A 14,503-nucleotide genomic window follows, 5' to 3' on the forward strand; every position below is an offset into this window, starting at 1 on the left:
CTAAGCCCCAGTGTTATCCACAAACTGGGGGAAGATAGACAGAAGTGCACCTGTCTCACCTGCAGAGCCAGATCTGGAAGGTCTGCTCAGAGGCTGCTTACTGGATCAGGTCCCATTCAAAATCCAGTGGTGGTGTCCACTGTATAGCTTTTATCCCAGCAGTTAGAGGACTGGTCCGAGATATACAAGACCCAAGTTCTTTGTCCCCTCTGCCTGAGTGTGAAAAAGGATTTGAACAGGGCCTTCCCATCTTTCAGAAGAGTGCGCTAGCTATTGAACTGTGGGATATTCTGATGTGGGGCTCCCTCCATTTCTCCTGTTGGAGCTGCTGCACTTTGAATACCTACTTAGTCTTTAGACCAGAAAGAGAGTGACTGTATAGCCTGGGTTTAGGACATCCATTTGGGAAGTGGGAGAGACAGGCTCTCTGCTGCTATGACTCTACTTATTTATGTGCAGTGAACAGCTTCAATAGGAGAGACTGAGGAAGCCGCACACCAGGGTGTATCATAGCACAGGTAGAGAAGGGAATTGAATGTGGGTCTCCAAATATCCAAGATGAGTGTGCTAACCGCTGACCTAGAAGTTATAGGGTGAGCATCACCCTCTGCTTCCTTTCCTCTCCACCCTGCCCATTTGTGTGAAGTGAGACATATGCCTAACTCATTCTCATAAGAAACAACTTAGGTGCCTAAGCCACCTGACTTCAGGAGTGGGTTTCCTCGTTATGTATTCCTAGCAGAAATATGTGCTTCCCTGGAGTTGGAAGTAGGCACCTGATTCCATAAGGGGGCAGGGTTTAGGCTACTCACCTCTTATTTGCATATCCCATTGGCAATCTTAGGCATCTTTACACCTAGTATGCTGACTTTTGTTGATCCTATTCTTAGGTGCCTATCTCACCTCATTCATTGTATAGAGAACCTACATACCTAAGTCAGACTTTGTGGATCACATTGTTGTTCCAGTGATTGTCTAGGCACCTAAAAATTAGGCATTGCAACACTCAGTATCACAAAATCTAAGTCCCTTTGTGGATTCAGGCCTAAAGTACTACTCAGTTTATGGTATCACAATCAGGGCTTTGTTTAGTCGAGGGAACTGATATACCTGCAAGTGGGACTGGCACATTCCATCCTATAGAATCAGTTGTATGTGCGTGTGTACACACACACACACCCCCCCCACACAGTCATGCAGTCAGCAGTTTCTCAGTAACTTAATACAATATAAACCATAAATTGAACTGGAGTAAATGTTAGGAATATTGTACACAATACAGTAATTTCATGATACCTTGATATTATTACAAAAAATCTTAGAAAACAAAGTCACACAAGCTAAAGATCTCTTCATGTCTGCACATTACTGGGCATTTCATCATCGTCATCATCACTCCCAAAGCAGAAAAAATGGTGTACAAATAAAGTATTCATAAGATTTGCACTCACACTCTGCAGAATTTCTACAGTAAGGAATACAGTCTAGCAATAAGCATGCCCAAAGTCCCTCATTTGGGCAGCCAGCAGAGATTTTGCCTGGCTGACTTAAAATACTCTGACAACAAGAGGAGGTTTTCAAGAAATTTTAGAGCCTACGTGTCAGAAAATCTGCTCACATTTTGGCATGTGCTGCGTGTCTGTGTACTCAGCTCTCAGCTGGGTGAAAAGCCAGTGGAATTTTCATAACCACATAGCTTCCATTTTGGTTTAACAATGCTGTTCTCCCCATTAGGGAAGATGTAAGTGCAAGTGAACAATGTAATAAGAAGTTATATATAATAGTACTGGACCAGAACTTTAAGGCATTTACAAATGTTACAGGAAGAATGGCTTGGTTACTTTCTTGAAATGGGGCTGTAGTTATGAACTGTGCAGATTCCAAACCTGTAGGATTCAATTGTTTTCTGTAAGGTCAATGGATGGGGAGCAAAGGATACAGGGAGTTCTCAGCCAGGGTTTGCACCAGCAATGCAAGGAACCCATCTCGGTGGGGTTCTTTTGCCTGGCCATGCACATAGACTGTCCAGAGGGAATGGCCAATCTGGGCAGAGGCAGGACCAAAGGACCTGCTGTTGGAAGAAGGTGGGGTATGTAAATGGTAAAGACAATGAGGAATGCTCATCTGCAAGATGGTGTGGTGTCAGCGGTGACACCATCCTCTCATTATGCTTATACTGGAAAAGGAAGTCTTTAAATCCAGTCGGGGGTGCCACAGACAGAAGTTTTGCTGGCAGCTCCTGGCTAATCTCCCATTCAGGCTGTGTTTGTGGGCTGGAACAGGAGTGGCAGGCTGCTTGCACTGGCATGTTGATGTTCTATATGCATTTCCACCCACAGTCTAGTGTGACATAAGCAGTTGGACAGCTTTTTTCTGCTGTACTGAAGGAGGCAAAGCCTTCTGTGGTACATTAGTGCTGCTTCAGATGAACTGGTAGCAGGTGAAAACTAAACAGGTTCAGGAGCTCTGGGGACAGCAGTTTTACTGCAGGCAGGGAGGCAGATAATGGAAAACAGGCACAACAAGCAGAAGGGAAAAGATTATTTACTTTTGTGCCTTTAAGCTGGGCTCTGTGGTATGAAGCTATTGCCCGGCTTTCCACTTGCAAATGACATTCTTGTTTTTCTTCATTTTGTCTTCAAAATGGACAACCTCAAGAGAATACTATACAGGAAACGTTTTTAAAACATTCCTGCCTGCAGGGCTGGCACAGTGCTAAATTGGACCTCTGGGAATCAATGCTTCCTCTCTCTGCTGACAAAAGGTGTTATGTCAGCCAGCAGACCAGTGGAGGTGGAGTAGGAGGTTTGCAAAACTTTTGAAAGTAAAATTTTCCTGAGTTTTCTTTCATGTATAAATTTAAACCACTGGCTGATTATGTTTTTCTCATGTAGCTGGCCAAATGAAGTCAGCTGGAGGATAGCTCAGGATGTTTGAGGGAACATGTGGGCTATTAAGTTAGCTTGGTTATTATTTATTATGTTGTTATTATTACTTGTGAATTCATTGTTTTGAATCTGAATATCTCAAAGGAAATTAGTAAGGTGGATCGGTATTTTTATCGTGTTTTAGAGATGGTGAAATTGAGTTATCAAAGTCCCTTACTTGGGCAGCGGGCAGAGATTTTGCTTGGCTGGCTTAAGGTACTCAGGAAATAGGGCAAGTTTTCCATGTTGTCTGAAAATCTGCTCACATTTTGGAGCGTGCAGGGTGTCTGGATACTCAACGTTGGCTGGGAGCACATTCAGTGGAATTTTCAAACCCCCATTGGTATATGCATCCACTCTGATTTTCCAGTACTGTTCTCCCTGCCAGGGGAAGATATGAGTGCAAGTGAATCATGTAATAAGAATTTATATATTGATGTATTGGAACAGATCCTCAGTTGGTGTAAATCTGCATTGCTCCATGTAATGAAGTCAGGGTGTGGTTAAGGTATAAATATTAAAGGCCAATGCCTAGCATCCCAGCTCCTGGAGTCATGTGTTGACAAATTCCAGCTTTCATTTATTTATTTGAAATGAAGAGACTGCATAATAGAGGCTACTAAGACAGAGCATGACATATGGATTCAAGTAGCATACATGACATTGGTCTAAATGTCGTTTCATATTTCTTCAGGAACATCAGAGGACCAGTATGGAACACCATCATCACAGAATTCATCTGGAGCCATTTATACCTACTGGAGGTAAGATCTTTCTCTCTTCACACCCAGATGCACTGCTGCTCCTTTATCTCTCTTAGCACTACACAGTTTGAAACATGGACATTTTGTAAAAAACCCAGCTGAGTTACAACAAAGATCCAAGGTTCAGTGTTTTATATTTTGAAGTCTACTTTGAAAATAGTAATCTGAAATAAATACAGATTACAAGTCCGATTCTGCAAACAATTACTCCCCCATGCAGTCCACTTGACATCAGAGGGACTGTTCCTGGGATGTAACTGCAGGATCGAACCCTAACCATCCCACTACACAAAGAACCACTGGTGCGGACTTGGATGATATCTAAAGAAAATCCTGAACAAAAAGGTTTCTTGTGGTAAAGATCATGGATTTGTTAAGTAAAACAATTGGGTTGTCTTTAGAAATAATGGTCCAAATTCTTAGCAGAAGTAACACCTCCACTGAAGTCAATGGAACTGTGCCAATTTACGCCAGCAGAGAATTTAACCCCTATATTTGAAAGTGCTATGTATAGCCTACATTTGCAAGGAGATGGGCTGGATAGTATGTCTCTTCCATCTCTAAAATCTGTGAGAATGGTGCTGAGCATACAAGTTCTCATATTCCAGTTGTACTCAACTCCTCTCTGACAGCACTGCTTTGGATAGAAGCCCCAATTATGTTCAGGAAATCATGATCCCATGTTCCTAGAAGCAACCAGAATGTATTTTTTTTTAAAGACCATGTTATAAATAATGCATTGAAATACAAAACCATTTTGTCTCTATATAAAGAAACAGATGAAATAACGATTTGACTTTACCTGGGTCAAAGAGTAGACAGATGGAATTAAAATAAAAACAGTACAGGTTGGAGCAATACAAAGATCATGAAAATCAGAATTCAAGAGAGCTCTGTAGTAAATGCTAATGAATGACTACTGTAAATTGGATAGGATTGATTAATATGTTGCTTAGATTATTTATTTAACATTCTAGATACATGCATTTAAATCTAACTATGTACATTGCCATAACAACATTAAACCACTATTATATCATTTTCATCACATCGTTTTGGAGATCATTGCATTATTTTACAACTTTGGTTGCTAGGAGAGCACAATACGTTTTATATGTGTCTCACTTTGTAGAGTCTCTTGCTACTTGTTCCTGCCCTCTGAAACAGTTTATGTAATGATTAGCAAAACAAGAAACTAATTATGCATGCTGGAGTAAATTACACTGGAAAAACATACCTGTAATGGGATAGCCAGCCCCTTCTATTGACTCACCCTGTTCACAGGTGTTAGAAGCATGCAAAAAGTTGCTGAAGTTCTGCTGTCTGACTGTGACAGCTTTTGGTCATTATCTTCACCCTGAAGATAATGGAGGTGGGAAAGGTTCTTTAAAAAGAAGCAACTAGGGAACTAGCACAAAGAAGGTCCTGGGGAAAAATAAAGAGAGAGCCAAGCTCAGGGAGGAATCTTACACTGAACCTTGTGTTGTACTCTTGTGAATTACCAATAAGGCTAAACCCCAAGAAATGGGTGACTGTCAGCTCTAACCCAGGGCTTGTGTTCTGTTTAGGGGGAAGGACTCTGCCCATGCACAGTAACTTTATTAAAAATACAAATTGCATCCAAAGGCCAGATCCATTTGCTGGAAATGTTGCTAAATGTTGACACAACACTATGAACTCTTCTAGAGTATTAACAGCGAAACAGGGGTACAACTGATCCCTACACACTGTAAGTATAGACGATAGTAGTGCTGGAATAATCTGAAATAGTCTGACAGAAAATGCCAATTTGTCAAAAGTGGGAACATATCTAATTTGACGAATCTTTAGAAGAAAACCACGTGGTGGGCTGGGAAAGCGGGAAACACCAGAATGTTCACAAGATGGAATGTTGCATTGTTTTCAAAATAAAATATTATGGAATTTCACTTCCACAAATTTTTTTGAGATTCTTGCTTTTGGGTCCAATTCAGGACAATTTATTTTCTCCAAACCCTGACTTTTTTTTGCAGAAGAGAAATTCACATTCCCAACCAGCTATATAGATTAGTTATTTTGTGGGATTTGACATTACAGCAGAGGAGAACCAGCTGTTTTCACAGTAATGATGGGTTGCAAGGTGATTCCTGGGGTTTATTGACCAGCAGAGAAGTGATGGCAACCTAAGTTGTGTGTCATACATGGTTCATAGTCTGCAGACAAAACTGTACTAGGAGCAGGTGGTGCTGGTTAAGAATCTGGCCATGGAGCGGGTTTGAACATTGCATTAGAAGTGAAGATGTCAACTCGAGAAAACGACAGTAGTGGCAGGACTACTTCTGAGAGGGTGTCATTGATGTAGTCATCATAAAGATTGTATCAGTGAAGAATGCAGTTAGGGAAAAGGGGACAACAGCTCCAGCTCTGTTTTCTTTATTTCAGGCTTCAGGATCGATGCCAGTGCACCCCCAAGTGAGGACAGAACATGCCTACTCCTCCATTAAGGTAAGTCTTCTCAGGAGTGCTCTGTCTGTGTATGTGTGAGCATGAGTGTTTGTGTGTCTCCTAATTTTTGTAGTTATACTTTTTTTTTATATTATACTGCAGACTGATCCCCACAATACCACCTTTTCCCTCCTCCAATAATACACAGAAATATTGTTTTAGCTTTGCATTATCTTGGAGTCATGTGTGTCTGTTCAGAGAAATGCATGCGCTTGGGTCAGCCCTGGATGCAGGGTAAATGGCAGTGGACAGATAGGTGTTCACTTGCTCCTGCTGAGTTAATTGTCCCTTAGGCTGAGAGAATCACAGAGGCACCTCCCTGCTTGAGTGTGGGGGACCCTGGACACATTTAAAAATCCCATAAGAGAACCTATCCGAACTACCTCTTTATCTAGCTCCTCTCCCCACATGCTTCTCCTGTGGCTGCACAGAGCTGTTGTCCCAGGTACCGGATGTGTGGTGAGAGGAACCAAAAACACCCTTTTAGATGCTCAAACTGCATATTTTTCCCCCCACTAGCTTTGGAAAATCCTGGCCTTAATCTATGTGCTGCGGTTTCCCCATGTGGAAAAGGAGAACAACAAAAGTTACCTCATTGTGAAGTGCTTTAATATTAACAAATGAAAAACTGCCATGTACTGGCAAGTGCTAAGAGGGGTCGTGCTTATTATGGGAAGTGTGGGCTTCTAGGAGAACCAAGAGAGAAAAATAAATATTGAAACATTTTTGAAAGTTTGTTAAAAGCCAGTGCTGTGTGTAGATGCAGCTTCTCCCCCCACCCCCGCCCCCTTGGTTTATTTATGGCTGCAGTATCTGTTGGAAAAATTTTGTTCTGATACCTCACCCAACAGTGTGAAATGGAAGAAATATATTTTTTCTTCAATCTCCTCCCCTCCCTTGCCTTAGATTGAGACTGCAATTAAAACTTACCCAGGAGACCAGAGAACAAAAATATCAGTCATTTGGGGTTTTTCTTTATTTTGGCTTTGTCTTTGAAACTTAAACTGATTAGACAATAAAAATAGCAGTGCCAGGCAGTGAATTTGAGTTATAATGTGCACCTCTCAAAATAAAAACAGAGAGCACATTTCTTCCATATTTTCATGAATACTGTATGTCTTTAAAGTGGTGTGGAGGGATCAAGATTATTGAAACAGAGCCACAGGAAAAGAGATTTGATTTCACAGATCATGTTGTACTTGAAAAAATTATAGAACAACTTTTTTCAGTGGTATAGGACCATCCTCCCTCCACTACAAAATGTCAGACTCCAGCTTCTGCAGAGTTCCTCCTTGTTTCTTTTAAATGACAGCCTGACTCTCCAAAGTGTCACTAATAATCCAGGCATCAATTAGCAGTGTAGGTATGTAGGTTTTTGACACTATTCTCAAAGCTTCCGTGGGCTGCTACAGCCTACAAACCAAGGATCATTTCTGTTTTGCAAGATTCAAAGAATCAAAGAGGCTGGGAAGGAAAAGCTACAGTTTTTGTTATTCTGTGCTAGCAGAATAACGAATACACTTCTTTTAATACCAAAATCCGTCATTTGAGAAAAATCCTATTGCCTGATCAAGCCCTCCATTACTTATTTCTGCAAGTACATGCACAAATCTAGTAGCTAAGCCCATGATGCTGGTCTCCCCCACCCCCAAAAAATACAGCAAGGTATTCTAAAGAATAACAATTTAGAGGTTGTGGGTGGTTGTGGGTGTAATAAAAAAGACTGCATACTGAGGCATTAGAATTAGGCTTCTCTTTGGCTGCTTACATTCTGTGTTAAATTGTTAAGGGCCTGATTCTGCAACTCTTTTTCTCCCTGAGTAGTAGTTGCTTCTGTGAATAGTCCCAGTGAAGCGATAGCGGTGTAAGCAAAGGTTGCAGAATTGGGCCCTAAAGCAGAAGCTGAGCAGTAACTTAGCTGGATGCCAGTGGAAAGGGTTTGGTTTACTTTAGGCTTTTTACACATGGAAGGGGCATTTTTATTTTAGCTATTAACTAAAGGGTTAGATTGTGCAAACTGCATGCAGCTCATAGCAAGGGGCAGTGCTGAGCCTTATCCTGCCTCATGGAAGCAGAGTGACTCCTGGGCATTAAGTGGCTGCTTGCTTCACTGTGCCGGAGAATGGAGCCAGGGTCTTCCTTCATTCCGCTTCAGAATGCCATACACTGCTTAGAGCACCCAAGTCCCTAGGCTCCCCGAACATAGGCACTGGAATTCTGGCAGGTATAGGGGCTGCGCACAGAGTGGTGCTGGGTGGAGAGGAGAATACCATATGCCCTCCCTTACCATGTGTAGCAGCATGAGGACCAGACTGAGCATAGCCCAAAGGCAGGAGAGACATACAGAAGCCATGCTGTTATTTTAACAGCACACATAGCAGGTACTCTAAGTTCTTTGTAGGTATTATTTTGTTAATAGAAAGTTAATCATTGGCTTGAACCTGTGCAAAAATGTTAAGGGAATGGTTCACAAGATCGCAGGAGGAACTCTGATACATGTCTCTCATTTGCGTTTGTGGATTGCATCTATAGGAACAGCACGGTGAAAGGTATCTGAACATTTCCGTGCCTAGTAAAAATAGTTTAGAACAACAATCAGTTGGGAGGGTGAACTAGACAGAATGAAAATTTGGGACACCTGAAATTTTCTTTTTTAACTTGAACTCTAATTTTATAATAATGGAAATTAATAATAATAATAATAATAATAATAAATAACAATTATAACACTTTGCAAATATTATTTGATTAAGCCTTTGAATAATTATGTATTACTATCCCCATTTTATAGACAGAAATACTAAGGATTACTACCAAAAAAACCCACCCCAAACCTGAGCTGGAAACCTGTGTACAACAATTCTAATCTGTTGTGTAGATGGGAGCCCTAACTGAGCTGAAATGAAGGTCCTGTCTACAGCAAAGTCTGGAACTATGCTGTATTCAGAGGGGATAAATGTTGTGTCAGGGAGTAAAAATGTTGTAACTGGTCTGTTGGCTTTTTTGAATTTTTGTGTGGCTTGGACATAAGGCACAGGAAAATCAGTTCTCTTCTCTAAGGTCATGTAGCTAGTCAGAACCAGATTGTAACTTGGGCCCCCTGACTCTTAGGCCTGGGCTACACTAGTGGAGGGGGTTCAAACTAAGATATGCAACTTCAGCTACGCGAAGAGCGTAGCTGAATTCGAAGTATCTTAGTTCGACTTACCTGGCTGTCCTCATGGCAGCGAGTCGACTGCCACGGCTCCCCTGTTGACTCTGCTTACTCTTCCTGCCAAGGTGGAGTATAGGCATCGATTCATGGATCAATTTATCATGTCCAGACGAGATGTGATAAATCGATCCCCGATACAACAAACACTACCCACCAATCCAGCGGGTAGTATAGACGTACCCTTAGTCCAATGGATTAAAGAGCTGCATACTAGTTCACTGCATCACTAAAAAGAGTTCTGGTTAGGAACCACCTATGTTTCAGGAATGACAGGCACACATCAGTATTTATTTATTCTATATACCTTTCTCACGGAGTCACAGTCTTGGTGCTCTGGAACTGCTCTAACTGAAGCTCAGCCAGGACTCTGGTGCAGCATGTCTCCTCTCAGAGCGCTCTTTCACCAGAGCAAGAAGCCTGTTCGGCTTCGGCACTTCCTGGGTCTGACCTCGGAGCATTCAGCATCTCTGTTCAGGGCTGGATTTAGGGGCAGGAGACATCTGTCTGGTGTGCCAGGCTTGGGGTGCTGTTTTTGTTGTTAGCAACAAAAGGAAAAACTGAATGTTTGAATTAAAATGTTTCAGGTATTCTGTACATGGATTCATTTTCACTAACCGCCTAGAATGTTCTGGACCTTTGTAGAATCTTGTGGAACCTTTCCGACTTTCTGAGAGCTACATTTTCCTCAAACCTCCTAGAATGTTGTCAGCCATGCCTAGGGTTGCCAATTTTGGTTGGACATATTCCTGAAGATTTCGTCACATGACAATCTTTAAAGATTAATCTGTAATTCCTGGAGACTCTAGTACGATCCTGGAGGATTGGCAACCCTAGCCATGCCCTCACAGGTATATAAGGGGTGGGGCGTCACTATATAAGAACAAACTGAAGTGATGTGAGAGCTCATCTGCAATATTGTGAACCTTGTTTTATTGTGTAATTGTGAAAGTATACTTGGGCTTTAAGACCTCAAGAGTAAAAGTAGTGACTAATAAAGGACATATTTAATAAGCTGCCAAAGATACCTATCGAACTCCTATCTATACAACAATATAAAAGAAATACTATTATTTCTTTTGCCATGCTTAACATGTAATGTTTGATGACATTCTAAGACTGTGGAAGGTGGGTGGGAGGTGCCAAAGACACTCTTCGCCTGGGGCACCATTTGATCTAGGGCCAGCCCTGCTCCTGTTCACTCCGTGAGATCCCTGCAGTGATTCCACCTGGATAGGACACCTGTGGAAGCCCTACATGCCCCCAAAGAGACCATGCATCCCAACTCTGCCGTCAGCAGTGACTCTTGGCTAGCACTGTAAAACACAAGGGTTTATTAGTCATCAGGAATACAGAGTAGAACAGATCTTTTTAGCACAGGAATTAGGAAAATTCAGTAAAGTCCATCTTGTGGGGAGGGAAACCAAAGCCCAGGGGCCTGGTTCTCCCCCCGAGTCCCAAACCAGGAGCCTGATCAGCTTCCTGCAGCCCTGCCTGAGACATGCCTGTTGCCCCTCTTCTATTTTTTGTCTCATTTCCCGGACAAAGGGGTCACCAGGTGTCCACTCCTCAGGGTGGGAGGCCCCAGGCCATCAGTTGCCAGGTTATGGAGTGTTTCAGCCTTTATCTACAGGCAGGCAGCTAGAGGCAGTCAACTCTGCCCACTAGGGTCTCAGCAAAAATCACACACCCTTGTCTCACCACTTAGGTATTTGTGTAACACACAGGGGAAGTCGAGGCACACACAGTATTCATACAACAAATTAAGAAAAATCTCCCACTTTGTCACAACCTTTGTAATAATAATGATTTGTAGTGATCTAGTGTCTTCCAACTGGGGCTCTCACTTAGCCATACGTAGATATTGAAAAGTACCATGGGCCAGACTTTTAAAGGTATTTAGGCACATGAAGATGCAGATAGGCACTTAGGTGTTTTGAAAATCCCACTAGGTGCCTAAATTCATCTACAATTAGGCTCCTAAATCCATATGTAGGCACCTAAATAAATGGCCTGATTATCAGGGCTGCTGAACACACCCAACAGTTCCCAACAGGAGCTGCTGGGTGCTCAATACTTTTCCCCCATCAAAATGTTACATATCCCTCCAGGTTTAGGAAGTAACTGGTTGGAAAAACTTTACGATAAATTGAAAACCCCCCAACCTAAACTTTTTGAATGTCCATGCAAAATCACTGAGTATGGCATGGGTAAGCACTGCATCCCTGTTCATCATTTATCCTAGAGATTTTTTTTAAAAAAATCTAATCTGTCCACCTACACAGGAGAAGCTTGAATCTTGGTGGGTGGGATGGTTTGACTTTTATAGTGTGGCTGCATTCTTCCCGGAGCAGCATCCTATAGGAATAAATCCTACAAAACAGCACAGGGTGACCTTTTTTCCCCCTCATTTTTGGACTGTTGGATCAAGTGTAACTCAACAAACAAAAAATACCTGTAAAGAAGAAAACATGCTAAAGGCTAAATTCTGGACTGCTCTGCAAAGTTTACATATATGGACACGTGCAGAGGAGTTCTATGTGTGTCATTGGTGGGACAGAATATTTCTCACAGTGCCAGTCTCAACCATTACTGTACCACCCTTGCAGACATCACTACAACTCATAAGCTGTGGTAGCACCCAGTCCTGCTGCTCCCCACTACAGATACACACACTGCGATTAATGCTAGTAGAACTAGACAGACACAGACCAACTGGCATCACTCTACCTCACTTAGGACCTGGAGTTAAGTCTATAGTGGCACAAGCCTTCTGAAGTAAGAGTGGCCTGAATACATGTATACTTGAGTTTGCTTTCTTTATTGTTTTAGTTTAAATAATATTGATGTCCAATATTCAAGCATGCATACAGAATTAATGAGCCATGAGACACAAGTTGTACACAAATGGCAGGGAGAAGAAAATACTCCCATTATTTATAATGTTATTTTATTGCATTATGAAAGCTCCCATCAGCGCACAAACTTGAACATGATGCAGCTCCACTGGACTTGTGCTCTGGGAGTCCACCAAAAGTATTCCATAATCCCACAGGAAGACTTTTTGTCCTCTAGGCAGTCAAGTTTTTCTACTCTGTACCATGACCAAAAATTTGGAGTGGCCACATTTTGGGAGGGCACTAGGAAGTGTGGGATATGGGTGGTTGGATTTGGGCCCACATAATGCAGTGTAGATGTTTAAATCCCCAGGTTGAGACCCAGGGTTCAACAATTCCTAACCTGAGATTATTAATGAGTATGAGTTCAGGCTGTAGGTTAACAAGCCCAGGGTCTGCTAACTTGTTCTACTTACTGTGGGCTTCCATTGTAGTGTTGACATACCTATGTCTTCTATGTTTCAGAAGCCACTGCAGCCCTGTAAGAGCAGGAGTATATACACATGCGGCTAGATCTTATATGTTAATCATGTTTAATAAACATATATATGTGGACTCCACACCTATGTGCTTCATATTATGTAGGTTGTGTAAACAGCAAAAGAGACAACAATACCTTCATTTAAAGTAGATATTGATGTCTACTTAAGGATCTCTGTGGCTGTCGAGCAACTGAACTGCTCTCAGATAGTGTTGAGAGCTCTCTCCCTGGTATCAATATAAGTAGAAGACTTCATGCACTACCTCAGCAGAGTCCAATTAACACCATCAGTGTTGACCATCCAAATGATTTAGGCTGGGAACAAATTGGAAGTGATGGAATTCCATTGCATGGAGGCATTTTTGTCTCTTGAATCATTGCTCTGCCTCTTGGACCTAAACTATGGAATTGCCCCAAAGCTCAGCTGGCGTCCGTGGTGTTGGAATTTTTTAATTGAAGGGGTTGGTCATAACTGGGGCTTTCCTCTGTATTTTACTTGTAAGGTGCCAAAAAGATTCTTGGAACAATTAAGGCTGAAATCCATCAATGATCTGAGACCAAATTCTGACACATGATTAGCTTAATGTTTATTTGCATTCTCATAACTCTGACTGTGAATAAGCTTTTATCTTTCGTTTTCTTGTAGAATGCCAGTTTCAAGATGCAGGTGATACATTTACACTGGAGCTCAGGATAGTTCTAACCTCATAATTGCATCAGAGAGGATACAAACAGAAACATTTAGCTTATTAAAAGGCAATTACCAGCTTCTGAACAATAATTCTTCCAGCTTTGTAAGCTTCAGGATAAAAAAGACAACATGAATCCCTCCCATGAACCAACAAGAACTACAGTCAAAATTATTAATTATGCCTTCTATCTAGCTGCCTCAATATTATGATCTATCTGTATCTTAGTGGCCAGTACCACAGCATCCAAGTGCTGGACACCCAGGGCTAAATTATGAATTAGATTACAAACTCTTGCAGGGGAGGAAGTGAGAAGAAAGAAACTATCCCTACATGCACACATTCATAGGTTGGGCTAATTGTACCTTGTGTCTGCACATGCAAGAAGCAGCAAATGTATCCCCAGAGAAGAGGGATTGTGAGGGCTGAAAAGGGGTGGAACTTTGGCTTTGTTCTTCCCCTCACAATCTACTGGCTGATGCGACTGAGCTGGCATGGCGTGTCACAATTTGCAGTTGGAATGCCCAGCAGCAAACAACTGTCCTCTTCAGCCTCAGAGCCAGGAAAGAGTGGGAAATGATTTGTACCACACATACAGGTACAACTTCTCCGGTGGCTATTCCTGGGTTGGTGCAGCTTATGCATCACCCCTTGCTCAGGGCTGTATCTGTAGCTAGACAGAAGGGCTTAGAAAGCCCAATTTGATTAGATATTGGAGCTGGACAAATTTTCTGTGAATATTTCCTTCAAAATTTCTGGGACTGATTCTGCCATCTTTACTCAGTTAGGTAGCGGGTCTATTCAATGTGACTAAGGGTGGCAGTGTCAGGCCTGTTACAGAGTGAGTTAAATCTACAAGTCTCACCTCCGATCTAGGGCTGTGTTTCCTCCTAAATTAGGGAATTCAGAGGACAGAGTCATATGACCTAGTGATAGCAGGACTATATAAGGCTCCCAATGTTTCAGTTGAGAAGAATACTGTAGGGGAGCAGGATGAGTTTGGAAGTTTCTCTGTGGTGCCCCAGGGAAGAGGCCTGGGAAGGGAGTTGG

The 14,503-nt window shown here is 42.1% G+C and overlaps 1 long non-coding RNA gene across 1 annotated transcript; it reads left to right on the forward strand.

Moving 5' to 3' along the window:
* Positions 1-2,397: 2,397 nt before the first annotated feature.
* Positions 2,398-14,116, forward strand: LOC142046926 (uncharacterized). Its single transcript, XR_012656027.1, has 4 exons — positions 2,398-2,824; positions 3,622-3,691; positions 6,113-6,175; positions 13,411-14,116. It is a non-coding gene; the product is annotated as an uncharacterized LOC142046926 (long non-coding RNA).
* Positions 14,117-14,503: the final 387 nt, after the last annotated feature.

The sequence above is a fragment of the Chelonoidis abingdonii genome, chromosome 5 (genome assembly GCF_003597395.2).
Source record: "Chelonoidis abingdonii isolate Lonesome George chromosome 5, CheloAbing_2.0, whole genome shotgun sequence".
Taxonomy (NCBI): Eukaryota; Metazoa; Chordata; order Testudines; family Testudinidae; genus Chelonoidis; species Chelonoidis abingdonii.